This window comes from Xenopus laevis, chromosome 9_10S, assembly GCF_017654675.1.
Source record: "Xenopus laevis strain J_2021 chromosome 9_10S, Xenopus_laevis_v10.1, whole genome shotgun sequence".
Taxonomy (NCBI): Eukaryota; Metazoa; Chordata; class Amphibia; order Anura; family Pipidae; genus Xenopus; species Xenopus laevis.
In genome coordinates this window covers 65991157-66006793 of record NC_054388.1, presented here as the reverse complement: position 1 = coordinate 66006793, position 15637 = coordinate 65991157, and the positions used below count along the sequence as shown (strand labels likewise).

General features: G+C 41.7%; 1 long non-coding RNA gene across 1 annotated transcript in view; it reads right to left on the bottom strand.

The window, feature by feature from the left end:
• LOC121399159 overlaps positions 1 to 6768 on the bottom strand; it is a 47629-nt gene extending 40861 nt beyond the window's left edge. The window contains exon 1 of the long non-coding RNA XR_005964785.1: positions 6627 to 6768. This is a non-coding gene — a long non-coding RNA (uncharacterized LOC121399159). The remainder of the gene's footprint in view (positions 1 to 6626) is intronic.
• Positions 6769 to 15637: the final 8869 nt, after the last annotated feature.

Sequence of the window (15637 nt, the reverse complement as noted above, 5' to 3'; positions counted from 1 at the left end):
ATATAAATGCTGAAAATAGTCATTTTTCGCCATACGTTGACCTTGTAGACATTGTTTGCCCAGTTTTTTTGGACGCAGCCACTGAAGCACAGTTGCCAGAAAAATTATGCCATATAAATGCTGAAAATATAAATTTTTTTGGTTGCAGCCACTGAAGCACAGAGGCCAGAAAAATTATGCCATATAAATGCAGAAAATATGCATTTTTTTGGTCGCAGCCACTGAAGCACAGTTGACAGAAAAATTATGCCATATAAATGCTGAAAATATAAACTTTTTTGGTTGCAGCCACTGAAGCACAGAGGCCAGAAAAATTATGCCATATAAATGCAGAAAATATGCATTTTTTTGGTCGCAGCCACTGAAGCACAGTTGCCAGAAAAAATATGCCATATAAATGCTGAAAATAGTCATTTTTTGCCATATACGTTGAGTCAACGTATGGCAAAAAATGACTATTTTCAGCATTTATATGGCATATTTTTTCTGGCCTCTGTGCTTCAGTGGCTGCGGCCAAAAAAACTGGGCAAACAATGCCTACAAGGTCAACGTCGTTGACCTTGTAGGCATTGTTTGCCCAGTTTTTTTGGCCGCAGCCACTGAAGCACAGAGGCCAGAAAAAATATGCCATATAAATGCTGAAAATAGTCATTTTTTTGGTCGCAGCCACTGAAGCACAGTTGCCAGAAAAATTATGCCATATAAATGCTGAAAATATAAATTTTTTTGGTTGCAGCCACTGAAGCACAGAGGCCAGAAAAATTATGCCATATAAATGCAGAAAATATGCATTTTTTTGGTTGCAGCCACTGAAGCACAGAGGCCAGAAAAATTATGCCATATAAATGCAGAAAATATGCATTTTTTTGGATGCAGCCACTGAAGCACAGTTGCCAGAAAAAATATGCCATATAAATGCTGAAAATAGTCATTTTTTGCCATACGTTGACCTTGTAGACATTGTTTGCCCAGTTTTTTTGGTTGCAGCCACTGAAGCACAGAGGCCAGAAAAAATTAAACCAGTAGGGTTTGCACCCTAGTTTGTAACGGTGGCGGAGGGAGGAGGAGGACGCTAAAGGACAGCTGTGTGTGGAGTCATGAGGCTTGAAGAGAAGGACAGCTGCATAGAAGTCAGAACAAGTCTTCCGGCGTGCAGTAACCCTCCGAGATCCACCCCTCATTCATTTTAATAAAGGTCAGGTAATCGACACTTTTGTGACCTAGGCGAGTTCTCTTCTCAGTTACAATCCCTCCTGCTGCACTGAAGGTCCTTTCTGAGAGCACACTTGAGGCTGGGCAAGACAAGAGGTTCATGGCAAATTGTGACAGCTCTGGCCACAGATCAAGCCTGCGCACCCAGTAGTCCAGGGGTTCATCGCTCCTCAGAGTGTCGATATCTGCAGTTAATGCCAGGTAGTCCGCTACCTGCCGGTCGAGGCGTTCTTTGAGGGTGGATCCAGAAGGGTTGTGGCGCTGCCTTGGACAGAAAAACATTTGCATGTCTGACGTTACAGACTGGCCAAAGGGCTTTGTCCTTGCAGGTGTGCTCGTGGCAGGATTACTGGCACCTCTGCCCCTGGAATGTTGATGAGTTCCTGAAGTGACATCACCCTTAAAAGCATTGTACAACATGTTTTGCAGGCTGGTTTGTAAATGCCGCATCTTTTCGGACTTGTGGTATGTTGGTAACATTTCTGACACTTTATGCTTGTACCGAGGGTCTAGTAGCGTTGCGACCCAGTACAGGTCCTTCTCCTTAAGCCTCTTGATACGGGGGTCCTTCAACAGGCATGACAGCATGAAAGACCCCATTCTCACAAGGTTGGATGCAGAGCTATCCATCTCCGCTTCCTCATTATCAAGGACTGCATCATCCACGGTCTCCTCCCCCCAGCCACGTACAAGACCAGGGGTCCCCAAAAGGTCACCACTAGCCCCCTGGGAAGCCTGCTCCTGTTGGTCCTCCTCCTCCTCCTCCACAAAGCCACCTTCCTCCTCTGACTCCACTTCTGGCACCTCTCCCTGCGTTGCAGCAGGTGCCTGGGTTCGTTCTGGTGATTCCGACCAGAAATCGTGCGCTTCCAGCTCCTCGTCACGCTGGTCTACAGCCTCATCTGTCACTCGTCGCACGGCACGCTCCAGGAAGAAAGCGAAGGGTATTAGGTCGCTGATGGTGCCTTCGGTGCGACTGACCATATTTGTCACCTCTTCAAAAGGTCGCATGAGCCTGCAGGCATCGCGCATAAGCACCCAGTAACGGGGGAAAAAAATCCCCAGCTGTGCAGATCCAGTCCTACCACCCAGTTCAAAAAGGTACTCGTTGACGGCCCTTTGTTGTTGCAGCAGACGTTCCAACATAAGGAGCGTTGAATTCCAGCGAGTCTGGCTGTCAGAAATCAAACGCCTGACTGGCATGTTGTAGCGCTGCTGAATGTCAGCAAGGCGTGCCATGGCTGTGTAGGAACGTCTGAAATGGGCCGACACCTTTCTGGACTGGGTGAGAACGTCCTGGAATCCTGGGTACTTGGAGACAAAACGTTGGACTATTAAATTTAACACATGTGCCATGCAGGGCACATGTGTTAAATTGCCTAGTCTCAACGCTGCCAACAGATTGCTTCCATTGTCACACACCACTTTTCCGATCTGCAGTTGGTGTGGGGTCAGCCACCGATCGGCCTGTGACTGCAGAGATGACAGGAGTACAGATCCGGTATGGTTTTTGCTTTCCAGGCACGTCATCCCCAAGACAGCGTGACAACGGCGTACCTGGCACGTCGAATAGCCTAGGGGGAGCTGGGGGTGCACAGGTGTGGAGGAGGAGAAGGAGGACCCAGCAGCAGAGTAAGAAGAAGAAGAAGACGAGGTAGAGAGCGATGGAGGAGTAGAGGTGGTGGCAGAACCGCGTGCAATCCGTGGCGGTGACACCAACTCCACTGTTGTTGTTGAGCTACCCATTCCCTGCTTCCCAGCCATTACCAAGTTCACCCAGTGGGCAGTGTAGGTGACATACCTGCCCTGACCATGCTTGGAGGACCATGCGTCAGTAGTCATATGGACCTTTGGCCCAACACTAAGTGACAGAGATGCGGTAACTTGGCTCTGCACATGTTGGTACAGGTGTGGTATTCCCTTTTTAGAAAAAAAATTGCGGCTGGGTACCTTCCACTGCGGTGTCCCAATTGCTACAAATTTGCGGAAGGCCTCAGAGTCCACCAGCTGGTATGGTAAAAGCTGGCGGGCTAAGAGTGCAGACAAGCCAGCTGTCAGACGCCGGCAAGGGGGTGACAGTCAGACATTGGCTTCTTACGCTCAAACATGGCCTTCACAGAAACTTGGCTGGTGGCAGATGACTGGGAATGGGAACAGGTGGTCAAGGTGGAAGGCGGAGTGGAGGGTGGTTCAGACGGGTCAAGGAGAGCAGAGGTAGAGCAGTAAGATGCTGGACCAGAAGGAGTGTGGCTTTTAGTTTGCCTGTTGCCTTTGAGGTGTTGCTCCCAAAGTGCTTTGTGCTTGCCGCTCATGTGCCTTCGCATAGAAGTTGTACCTATGTGGCTGTTGGGCTTACCAAGGCTCAGTTTCTGACTGCACTCATTGCAAATTACAATGCTTTTGTCAGAGGCACACACATTAAAAAAATCCCACACTGCTGACTTTTTGGAAGTGTGCGATCTGGCGGTAACAGTAGAAGTTGGCGGAGTTGGCGGTATTGGCGGCAATGGCGGGTGCGTTGGCCGGCTGAACACAGGTGCCGATACATGTTGTTGCCCTGCTGATCCCTGCGGGCTGTCCTCCCTGCTTCTTCTAAGTCTTATTCTCCTACTGCCTCTCTGACTCTCCGTCTCTCCATCTGAACTACCCTCCTCTTGCTCTCTTCTACTAGGCACCCACAAAACATCAATCTCCTCATCATCATTCTCCTCAGATGCATCAATTTCTTCTGACACATCACAGAAGGAAGCAGCAGCGGGGACCTCCTCCTCATCACTCATTATGTCCATCTCTATCGTGTTCTCTGCCAGAATTAAATCTGGTGTAAGGTCCTCATCTCCTTCATCTTCTTCTGGCAATAATGGTTGCGCATTACTCAGTTCAAGAAACTCATTGGAAAATAACTCCTCTGACCCCAGTGAAGAAGGGGCACCGGTGGTGGAGGAAGTGTTACGTGGGGTGGCCATAGCAGTGGAGGATGAGGAGGATGTTGTGGTAAAGTTAGAAACGGTAGAGGATGGGGTGTGCTGTGTAAGCCAGTCAACTACCTCTTCAGCATTTTGGGAGTTCAGGGTCATTGGCTTTTTAAAACTGGGCAATTTGCTAGGGCCACAGGATTGCATAGCAGCACGGCCCCTAGCACGGCCTCTGCGTGGCGGCCTGCCTTTGCCTGGCATTATTTTTAAAAAAACAACAACAACAACAAAAACTCAGTTGGTTTTTCTGGAAACGATAATACACACAGCTAGATGGCGGGTTGAAGAAAACACTGTGCAAATAATGCCTACAAGGCCAACGTATACACTACTACAGCGGTGGATACGGATTACGTAAATATATGAATGCTGCTTGAAAAAAGTGACTCCGGTGTTTTTTCTGGAGACGGTAATATTATGGATATTTAGACAGAATGGGAACAAGGTCACACAGCTCGATGGCGGGTTGAAGAAAACAGTGTGCAAATAATGCCTACAAGGCCAACGTATACACTACTACAGCGGTGGATACGGATTACGTAAAATATATGAATGCTGCTTGAAAAAAGTGACTCCGGTGTTTTTTCTGGAGACGGTAATATTATGGATATTTAGACAGAATGGGAACAAGGTCACACAGCTCGATGGGGGGTTGAAGAAAACAGTGTGCAAATAATGCCTACAAGGCCAACGTATACACTACTACAGCGGTGGATACGGATTACGTAAAATATATGAATGCTGCTTGAAAAAAGTGACTCCGGTGTTTTTTCTGGAGACGGTAATATTATGGATATTTAGACAGAATGGGAACAAGGTCACACAGCTCGATGGCGGGTTGAAGAAAACAGTGTGCAAATAATGCCTACAAGGTCAACGTATACACTACTACAGCGGTGGATACGGATTACGTAAAATATATGAATGCTGCTTGAAAAAAAGTAACTCAAGTGGTTTTTCTAGAGACGATAATATTATCAATATTTAGACAAAATGTGAACAAGGTCACACAGCTCGATGGCGGGTTGAAGAAAACAGTGTGCAAATAATGCCTACAAGGTCAACGTATACACTACTACAGCGGTGGATACGGATTACGTAAAATATATGAATGCTGCTTGAAAAAAAGTAACTCAAGTGGTTTTTCTAGAGACGATAATATTATCAATATTTAGACAAAATGTGAACAAGCTCACACAGCTCGATGGCGGGTTGAAGAAAACACTGTGCAAATAATGCCTACAAGGCCAACGTATACACTACTACAGCGGTGGATACGGATTACGTAAAATATATGAATGCTGCTTGAAAAAAGTGACTCCGGTGTTTTTTCTGGAGACGGTAATATTATGGATATTTAGACAGAATGGGAACAAGGTCACACAGCTCGATGGCGGGTTGAAGAAAACAGTGTGCAAATAATGCCTACAAGGCCAACGTATACACTACTACAGCGGTGGATACGGATTACGTAAAATATATTATGGCTGCTTGAAAAAAGTGACTCCGGTGTTTTTTCTGGAGACGGTAATATTATGGATATTTAGACAGAATGTGAACAAGGTCACACAGCTCGATGGCGGGTTGAAGAAAACAGTGTGCAAATAATGCCTACAGGGCAAATAATGCCTAAAAGGTCAACTTATACACTACTACAGCGGTAGTAAAATAAAAAAAGTAAAATAAAAAAAAAATGAATATTAAAAAAAAAAAATTAAAGTTGGTGCTGCTGAACTACTAGGAGCAGCAGATTAGCACACCAGTCCCACTCCCCAACACTGCTAGACTAATAGCACTGGGCTCTTATAGTAGTAGTAGTAGTAGTAGTAGTAAAACAACAAAAAAATAAATAAAAGCAGTCCTTACAAGGACTACTGTTATTGCAGCAGTCAGCAGATGAGATCAGAAGCAGGACAGCTGCCCACTGCAGCTACATACAGAGCACTGCAGTAGAAGGTAGATTACTAGCCAGCAAAGCTACCTAAGCTTAAATGTCCCTCAAACCCCTGCAGACTTCTGTCCCTCCAATAACAGAGCAGTATCAAAACGATTACTAGCCAGCAAACTTTCAACTGTCCCTGAAATCACTAACAGGCAGCAGCTCTCTCCCTACACTATCTCTTCAGCACACACAGGCAGAGTGAAAAAACGCTGCAGGGCTTCGGTTTTTATAGGGAAGGGGAGTGGTCCAGGGGAGAGCTTCCTGATTGGCTGCCATGTACCTGCTGGTCTGGGGTGAGAGGGCAAAAAAAAGCGCCAACAATGGCGAACCCAAAATGGCGAACGTCGCGCGACGTTCGCGAACTTCCGGCGAGCGCGAACACCCGATGTTCGCGCGAACAAGTTCGCCGGCGAACAGTTCGCGACATCTCTACTAAGGACAAAGCATTTGATATTTCATAACTGAAGTAATTCTCCATCAGAAAAAGATTGACATACCAACATCCATTGCTGTTTCCATGAAGTTTTTTTGCCCTGAGGCGAATTCTGCAAGCAATTTCTGTTGTCTCTCCCTTGCTTTTTGCCATCTACATAACAAATACATAAAAAGGAAAAAGTACATTTCAACCATAAATGCACAAATAAAGATTCTGAGAACTCTTATTTTATTGGTATAATATATTAATATCAGAGGAAATGCACAAGCCTAGGGTCTTTGTCTGTAGAGAAGGTGCTCAGATTGTGTGGCAGACTTTTACAGCTCAGCTCTTTGTGGGATCTGTAAAAAATGCTTTTAAATACTTTGTATTGTAGATGAAGCAGAATTACTCTGTTCAAAGCCTATATTTTAGTGCCTTATCAAGTGTGCCTAGATATGATCTTTATCTATATACTTTAAAAAAGAATTGCAGCACTGGAGAAAATATGAATACAGCATAATGGGGATAGGGAGTTATGCTGAATTAATCACTAGAATAAATTGATTTTTTTTTTTACTAAATATTGGAAAAATAAAGATATAATGCTGGGCTTTATACTGCTGTACTCCAATTTTATTAACAATGATCATATTTGTAAGAATGCTCTTTAATGGATAGCCATAAATTACTATATATAACACGTACCATATAGCACAGTTATTGGCTTTCTTCATGGATAAGAACTACCCACCATAATTTTAAATTGACCCCAGTGTTCTCAGTTAGTTTGCAAATCGTGTTATTTTCTGATGGGGTGGCAGAACAGAAAATGCTGCACAAGGTTATATTCTGAATATATGCCATATTTTTAATTGAATTGAATGTAGTTCTACTTCACAAACAGTAAGATGTAGGGATGCACCGAATCCATTATTCACAAATGATTACTCCAAATACCAAACTGAATCTTAATCCTAATTTGCATGTGCAAATTAGGGGCGGAAAGGGCAAAAGAGAACTGCGTATTGTGTGTGCAGTTAAAAATGTTTTACTTCCTTGTTGTTCTGTGTGACAAAAAGTCACGTGATTTTAAGGATTCGGTTCAGTTAGGCACAAGGCTTCGGCCAAATCCAAATCCTGCAAGATGTATAAACTATAGCCTATTTCTATTTACACTTTTAATTGGGAACCACTAAATTATTTTTTGGTACTCTACACAAAAAGTCATACTACATGTAAGATGCACAAGCTTTCTTAAACAGAACATTTAATCCACAGAGCTCCAAGACCCTTTCAGCGAGAAAAAAAAGAGAAAAATCTGCAGTCACTGGGAAATGCAGAGGTGACAGAAGGGAAAAGTGCTGATTACAGATGTACCGTGGCTCTAAAAAGTAAAAGTGGGCAAAGCTGCACCCAAAGACCATGATATTTATGTAATATTATATATATTAAATTTAAATATTATGTAATTTTCTATACTAAAAAAGAGGTGGGACCCCAACAAGGGTAGGTTACGTCTTTGGCTGGCAATGTTCTCTAGAAGACCACCATAAATAATGACAAAATCAGTCACAAGTATTGAACTGCTCATTCACATCACCATCCACAGCCACTTAGATCACAACTGACAACGTAGCCCTGTAGTTTTAGCCACATGGATTTGTCAAGTGTGATGCATTTCCAGGATTTTTTAAAGCTGCTTCCCCATTTCTGTCAATTAACAGCGTGCCTGCGGCAATCGCAGGATTTTGCTGCTTACAAACCAATATCTGTTTAGCAATTGCTTCATTCTGCAGCCAACTTAATAATTATTTCTGAAGACACAGAGCTGTTCTCATTTTTTTCTCCCTACCCTGAAGGAAGGACTGCACTGGAATATAAATAGAAATTGTGCATTGCCAACAGTTTGTTGCTTTGTAAAGCTCATGTGGCATTAGCAGTTGTCTGCATGCATTTCTCCTTATCTACTATAAACTTCAATTTAAGCAGGTCTGACTGTAAATAGAGACCCTTAACAAGAAGACATAAACAAAGTCTGACAGATTCAGCGCAGCTCAGTAATTTTCCATGATGGCTCATGAGACACGGAGGCTGAAAAATATTGCAGCGTTTCTCAGCCTTTCTTCAACTGCTCACTCACAGTTTCTATGGTGACAGCACATTGTCTGGGTAATGCCACTTTTGTCTTTGTCTGCAGGTTGAAGTAACCAGAAATGGGTCATCATTGAGCTCTTATAGCTCATTTGATCTTCATTACAAGAAACTTGGCTTGGAATTCAGTAATAAATAAAAGTTGGGTTCTCTGAGCAGCATCACAATGCCAAAATAGAGCTGCCAACAGGTAAATGTATCAGCAAACATTGTGTCTATGCCGTTGCATCACAACTGCATAGGGATAGACAGCAGACACAATTGCTTCGCCCCATTATTTACATACTTTGTTAGATCACAAATACTGACACTTTGTTAGAATAGAGTATTACTCTAGTACAGGGGTCAGCAACCGTTACTATTAAAAGAGACATTTTGCCCCCTCTTCCACTAAAGAAAAATGTAAGAGCCGCAAAACATAACACAGCTTATAAACTTTTTAAAGTTTTTAATTCTAACTGTTACAACAACAGAATACAACAAACAAAAGTGCCGTGTGTATGTGAAGACTACGTTGGTGAACTCGTTGGACAGGACCTGTTTGAATGCTTCTAAACTATTATTGAGAGCTGGTAAGATTTAGAATAAAAACTTTATTTGTTGTTCTGGATATTACTGAAACTGTTAGATCATTGCTCCCAACTGTCCCAATTTTGACAGCTCAGCCCACAGTCCCGGGTTTGTTACTGAAATGTCCCAACTTTCTCTTTGATCCTTGCACTGAACAGCCAGTTTCTAAAATTTAATTGGCTTTTGGAAGAGAGCCCAGAATAGATACTTTTGTAACAATTTCAGATAACCAGGTCTCTTGGGAGAACTTATACTCACAGCTTAAAGAGCAAGTCACCTTTATTAGCAAAACTGAAAGAACACATAAAAACAACAGAAATGTGTTCAAACTTTCATAACCTGCCAGATTTAGTAAAATGAACATGATAATTAGGGGGTGTGGCCACAAAATGGGCGTGGTTATTTCTCTCTTTCTATTTCCAAAATGTTGGGAGGTATGTCAAAGGGATTACAAAAAAAAAGTTTGTGTTCTGCGGAAGTGGGCTTTATCCCAGGCTGTGAGCAGACAGTGTTAAGTACAAAATACTGAGAACTTCACAGATGGGCATACAATATTTGAGCTGCAGTGCGACACAAGCCAGTTTCTCAACCTGCATAAAAGTGGAGGTCAAGAAACTGCCCCTGCCCTCTGATCCATGGCTGCACCACCATTGGTCCTTCTATCACTGAATCAGCATGGGTGTAGACACACAGAGCAGAAACATGCAAATTCTGCTCCATTCTGTATTCAATGTGTCTCTCGATGCCCTTTGTAGCCTTAGGAAAGGATACTGTCAGTGTATTTCATTGTCCTGTGAACAACTTTAAAGGCCTGGATCATTACTGCTATAAGACCAGTTGAACCACTTGCTTATACCGTAAGTTCAGTATATAAAATATAGAATTTCTAGCCTTAATAATTTTAAAACTTTTGTTCTATTTAATAACTATGGTGGACCTTTTGTCAAGTTCTGCCACAAGAAGAAATAAAACAATTATTCTAATAGTAATGATTAGTAGCATCAGGAGCCATCACCTTTCTTCTTCACTCAAAGTCTTTTTGTCAGCAGGACTAGATTTTCTGGGTGGCACTGGCGGAGAAGATTTCTTATATATCTTTCACCTCTAATATGACCGTAGTTAACACCAGACGCAGTCAATTCAGAGCTGAAGATTTGGAGAGCACAACTTGATTGGCTTCACTGTTATTACGGTTGATTATCTCCTAGAACTTCTTCCAACATATGTGTGTGTGTATATATATATATACAGTGGCGTAACTAGAGTTTGTGGGGCCCCCCTGCAGAGGAACTTTCAGGGGCCCCCCTGGCGAACAACTTTTGGTGCCCTCTCCATTTATATTAATTAGTGGAAATGCCAATAATAAATATACACTTTTTCTTTTTGAAGTAAGAATAACATATATGGAATATATGGAAAAGTATAAAACTTATCCTACCCATGTGCAGTTCTATTTAACATAATAAAAGAAAATCACTGCCAGAGGGAAAAGGGAGGGGGCAGAAGGGAATGGAGAGAAATGGAACAGCTAAAACAAAGAAAAGTTATGAGAACACAAAAGAAAAACATAGACAAGCATACAATAGGGAAGCAATTCCATGTATAATACCCTACAGAATTCATAGTAGGATGGCACATTGGCAATTCCATGTGTAATACTCCCCAAATTCATATTAGAATGGCACAGAGGTAATTCCATGTACAATACCCTCCAGAATTCATATTAGAATGGCACAGAGGCAATTCCATGTATAATACCCCCTGAAATCATGGTAGAATGGCACAGAGGCAATTCCATTTATAATACCCCCCAGAATTCATTTTAGAATGGCACACTGGCAATTCCATGTATAATACTCCCCAGAATTTATATTAGAATGGCAAAAAGGCAATTCCATGTATAATACTCCCCAGAATTCATATTAGAATGGCACACTGGCAATTCCATGTATAATACTCCCCAGAATTCATATTAGAATGGCAAAGAGGCAATTCCATGTATAATACTCCCCAGAATTCATAGTCGAATGGCACAAAGGCAATTCCATGTATAATATCCCCCATAAATAATAGTAGAATGGCATAGTGGCAGATTCATAAATGATACCCACTGAACACATTTTTTTATGTACAACAGCCTTCCCTACAGTTGCCCAAAGCACAGGGAGCATGTGCTGGGCCACTGACACTTCTAACAAAATCCAAGATAGTGACCCCCAGTACATAACTTTGAAGGCCTGGATCTTTACTTGTTTAGAGATGCCGATGAAGTACATTCTGTATATAAAATGTGGCTTTGGTTTTTTGGTTTTAGGGTTTAGTTCTCCTTTAATATAGCCTCTGCTTTTCTATCTGTAGGGTTTTTAAGCCCAAGTTATCTTCTAAGGCAATGGTAGAGCACCACTGGGGAATTAACATTAGACAGGGAATCCCAACTTTTATCATGAGTAGGATAAAAAGAAAAAAAGATAAAAACAATCTTTTAGGGTTGAAGAACTTTCTTCCTACCTCAAGTAATCTTGATATAATATAGTTCCATTCCATATACAATATAGCTAACGACCACAATCTTCTATTGAACACCGTGAGATATCTGTCGGTATATGTAATTTAACTCTAATTTCCATACGCCATTTCCTAGCAACCTGTGTGTGCGGCTGCGCGCCCATCCAATCGGAGCGTTCGGTGACGTCACGTGGCGCGATTGGTCTGTTTGACGGCGTTCTCTATTTAACCTGGTATGAATGGAGTGTTTGTATTATGCTGCCTGAGTCTGTTTCGTTTCCGCGTCCGGGATGCTAACTGGTTCATAGAAGGATGTGGGGTGCAGAGTGGGTTATATAAGGTTGAATGCCCAGCGGTCCGTATAATTAATGGCCAGCACCATCCACGGTCGGAACTGGCTGCACATACTACTGAGGAAGCAGGCCCCGCCCTGCCCCCTGTACCCCCGGGCCCCCCCGTGACTGCGGGGTCTGCTTCCTTGGTAGTTACGCCACTGTATATATATATTTGTTACAGTGGAACCCCCATTTTACATTTTTTTAGGGGAGCAGAAAAGAAATGGTGTAAAATCCAGGAAAATGTAAAATCAGGGAAATGTATTATGCATAATATATAGGTGGTACCACCTAAAATGAGGAAAAACTTGAAATCAGGGGATGTATTTAATGTTTACATGACAAATCTCCTCGTCTTTGCGGCTACTTATCCCCCCCGATTCGCCTTCCCCTGCCTTCCGCCAGCTAAAATGTAAATCGCCTAGGGGCAGGCACACGGAACGCTTCGTTTTCTGAAGTCAATCAAAGTTTCCTCGTGAGGCAATTATGGGCGACTTCGGGAAACAAAGCATTCCGTGAGCCTGCCCCCAGGCGATTTACATTTTAGCCGGCGGAAGGCAGGGGAAGGCAGATCAGGGAGATTAGTTGCATCGAAGAAGAAGAGATTTGTCACCTAGAGACTGTGTGGCCAGACCCTAAAGGTATTGAGATCCAAAGCATGGAAATATGTTATCAGGAAAAACCCAGGTCCCGAGCATTCTGGATAACAGGCCCTGTAACTGTATATTATAAATTCATCAGTCGGCACATGTTTGAATAGATAAATGCTCACCAAAATTAAAACCAGGCTCATCCATGCTTCATACTGAATCAATAATGAAGCAAAGCCTAGCAGTAGATGATTTCATAGAGCTCAAAATACAGAGCAGTTATATTAAACTAATAAAACATTAATATAAAACTATTTAATTGTTCAACCACCAGGAGCTATAGATAGTCTTGGGATTAAACCCTTGCACTGTGAACCAGAGGAGTAAAAAAAATGCAATGTGCTGCTGAACCCCAGGGCTTCATGTCAGTGCCCAGAAAAACGAAACACCGGATCACAACAGGAACCCAGCGCAACTTTTCTCTCTTTGTCACAAGTGCAAATGAAAAAGGCCATTAATAACCATTCCAAGTGATATTACATACAAATTCCAATTATATTTCCCTGATGCAGAATTGAGGTAATGTGGATTAGATTACATTTGCATAGAAAGCATGCACAGAGCTAGCAATGAATGATTTATAGCCAACAGAAATGCAGACTTTGTACAATGCCATTCTTCAAAATTAATTTGCATTTCTCACTGAGCTTTCAATTAGCAGATTTCAAAAGGACAGCAAAATTATATCAAATGTGGCATTATCTCCAATTTGCTTTTCTTATGAACGATGGTAGAAACATAAGTATTAATAGTGAAAGACACGGGATACACATTATTTAGTTCAGAACAAAGAGTTTACATGTTCAAATAAGTAAGTTCAAATAAGAGTCATCCCGGCCCGAGCACAAACTACTTCCTTTCTATTGCTGATATCAGCACAATCAGATAGAGCATGTATAGTGTGTGTGCATGAGATGTACAGGAGGATGATCAAAGAAGTGCTGGAAGTACAAATAATCTAGATCTTAAGTGTTTTAGGCATAACGTTATATAAAGTCAATTTTTCTACATGAGCAGGGATTTTTCCACTCAACTCGACAGACTGCATGCAAAAAATGCACACAAAGCTTAATGCAGTTTGTCAAGCAATATCATGCATTATGGACAACTAGTATAGCTTTGATTTTTACTACTTATACAGTACCAAACAACAAAGTCCATATAAAAACTGAGGATGGCACCCTGCAAACTGCCAAACAACCGGTCATCTATACTTCTATACTATACCTAAAAATCCATTGGTTAAATGCTGCCTGCCATACGGTTACTTGGAGTCATGCCTTGGCTTGTAGCCTAGCCAGGTATAAGGCTAGTCAACTAAAGTGCAAGTTCCTAGCTAGAGAAGCCTGAAGAAATGTTCATGGACCTATGGTCCCAAATTGAAATAGAATATATTTAAAGGCTAAGAAATATAGCACAAGTCAAGTTGATAAAATAAGGCAGGAAATCAAAGAAGCTTAATACTGGGAAAACTGGATAATACTGGATACTCAATAATTCAATTTAGTTCATTAAGCACTATTAAAGATGCCGTCTATATCCCCATATAGCAAGGGAAAAGATTCCCTCCCCGTCAAAGAAATCTATATGACCCTACAGCCAGATTCAGAAATGTCTTTGTATGACACCATTGTTTTAATATAGAACAGCCTGCACAAAAAGATTATGGAGAGGGAGAATGGGATAGCAACTCACAAGGCAGTTCTTTCTGGGACCAGAATAAGACACGGGTTATGGAGCATATACAACAACTACTCCTCTTTCTCCCCAGTCTCTTAAAGGGGTGGTTTACCTTTAAGGTAACTTTTAATATGTTTTAGAATTGCCAATTCTATGCAACTTTTCAATTGGTTTTCATTATTTTTTTTTTTATAGTTATTTGCCTTTTTCTTCTTTGCAGCTTTCAAATGGGCGTCGCTGACCCCTTCTATAAAGCAAACGCTCTGTAAGGCTACACATGTACTGTTATTGCTCATTTTTATTACTCGTTTTTCTATTCAGACCATCTCCTATTCATATTGCAGTCTCTTATTCAAATCAATGCATGGTTGATAGGGTAATTTGGACCCTAGCTACCAGATTGCTTAAAATGCAAATTTAAGAGCTGCTGAATAAAAAGCTAAATAGCTCAAAAACCTTAAATAATAAAAAATAAGAAACCAATTGAAAAAGCTTGTCTTAGAATATCACTCTCTACATCATATTACAAGTTATCTCAAAGGTGAACAACCCCTTTAATTTAAGAATTGCCTTGTGTTGGTTAGAGAGGTTGGTTAGAGAGGTTGGCACCTCTCCCAATTGAATACACAAATAGAATAACAAGCACACTATGGCAAGTGAAGTAGGGTAAACCTCTGGATGTTTATTGTGTCATTCAGTGTAATGTTTTAGGGGTGGACCCTTTGCCAGACATACAGAACTGTATTCAAAATAGTGTTATATACCCCTAGTACTATATGGACTCCATTTGGACTTTTGGTCAAGGAGTTGTTTGCACATGTTAATTCACACAACTGATGGAGCTAATTCACTATGGTAATTACACTTTTTTGAATGCAGTTCTGTATGTCTGCCAAAGGGGTCCGTCCCCGAAACGTTACACTGAAGAATGCAATAAATATGTAGGGATTTACCCCACTTCACCTCCATAGAAAGCTTATGGAAGCCAACCAATTATGTGATGTGTGAAAGACCTGAACAGGGAGGTTTTGATTCTTTTGCGCTTCTCAGCTTGGTGGTATAATTATTAATCAAAAGAGATTTAGAAAGGAACCCTGAGAGACTTTATACTTCCCAATTTAAGAGATTGTACTATCACACAGGAAAATGGTTCAAAACATTTGGTTTCCCCTGTGAACAGAATCAATGGAACACACACT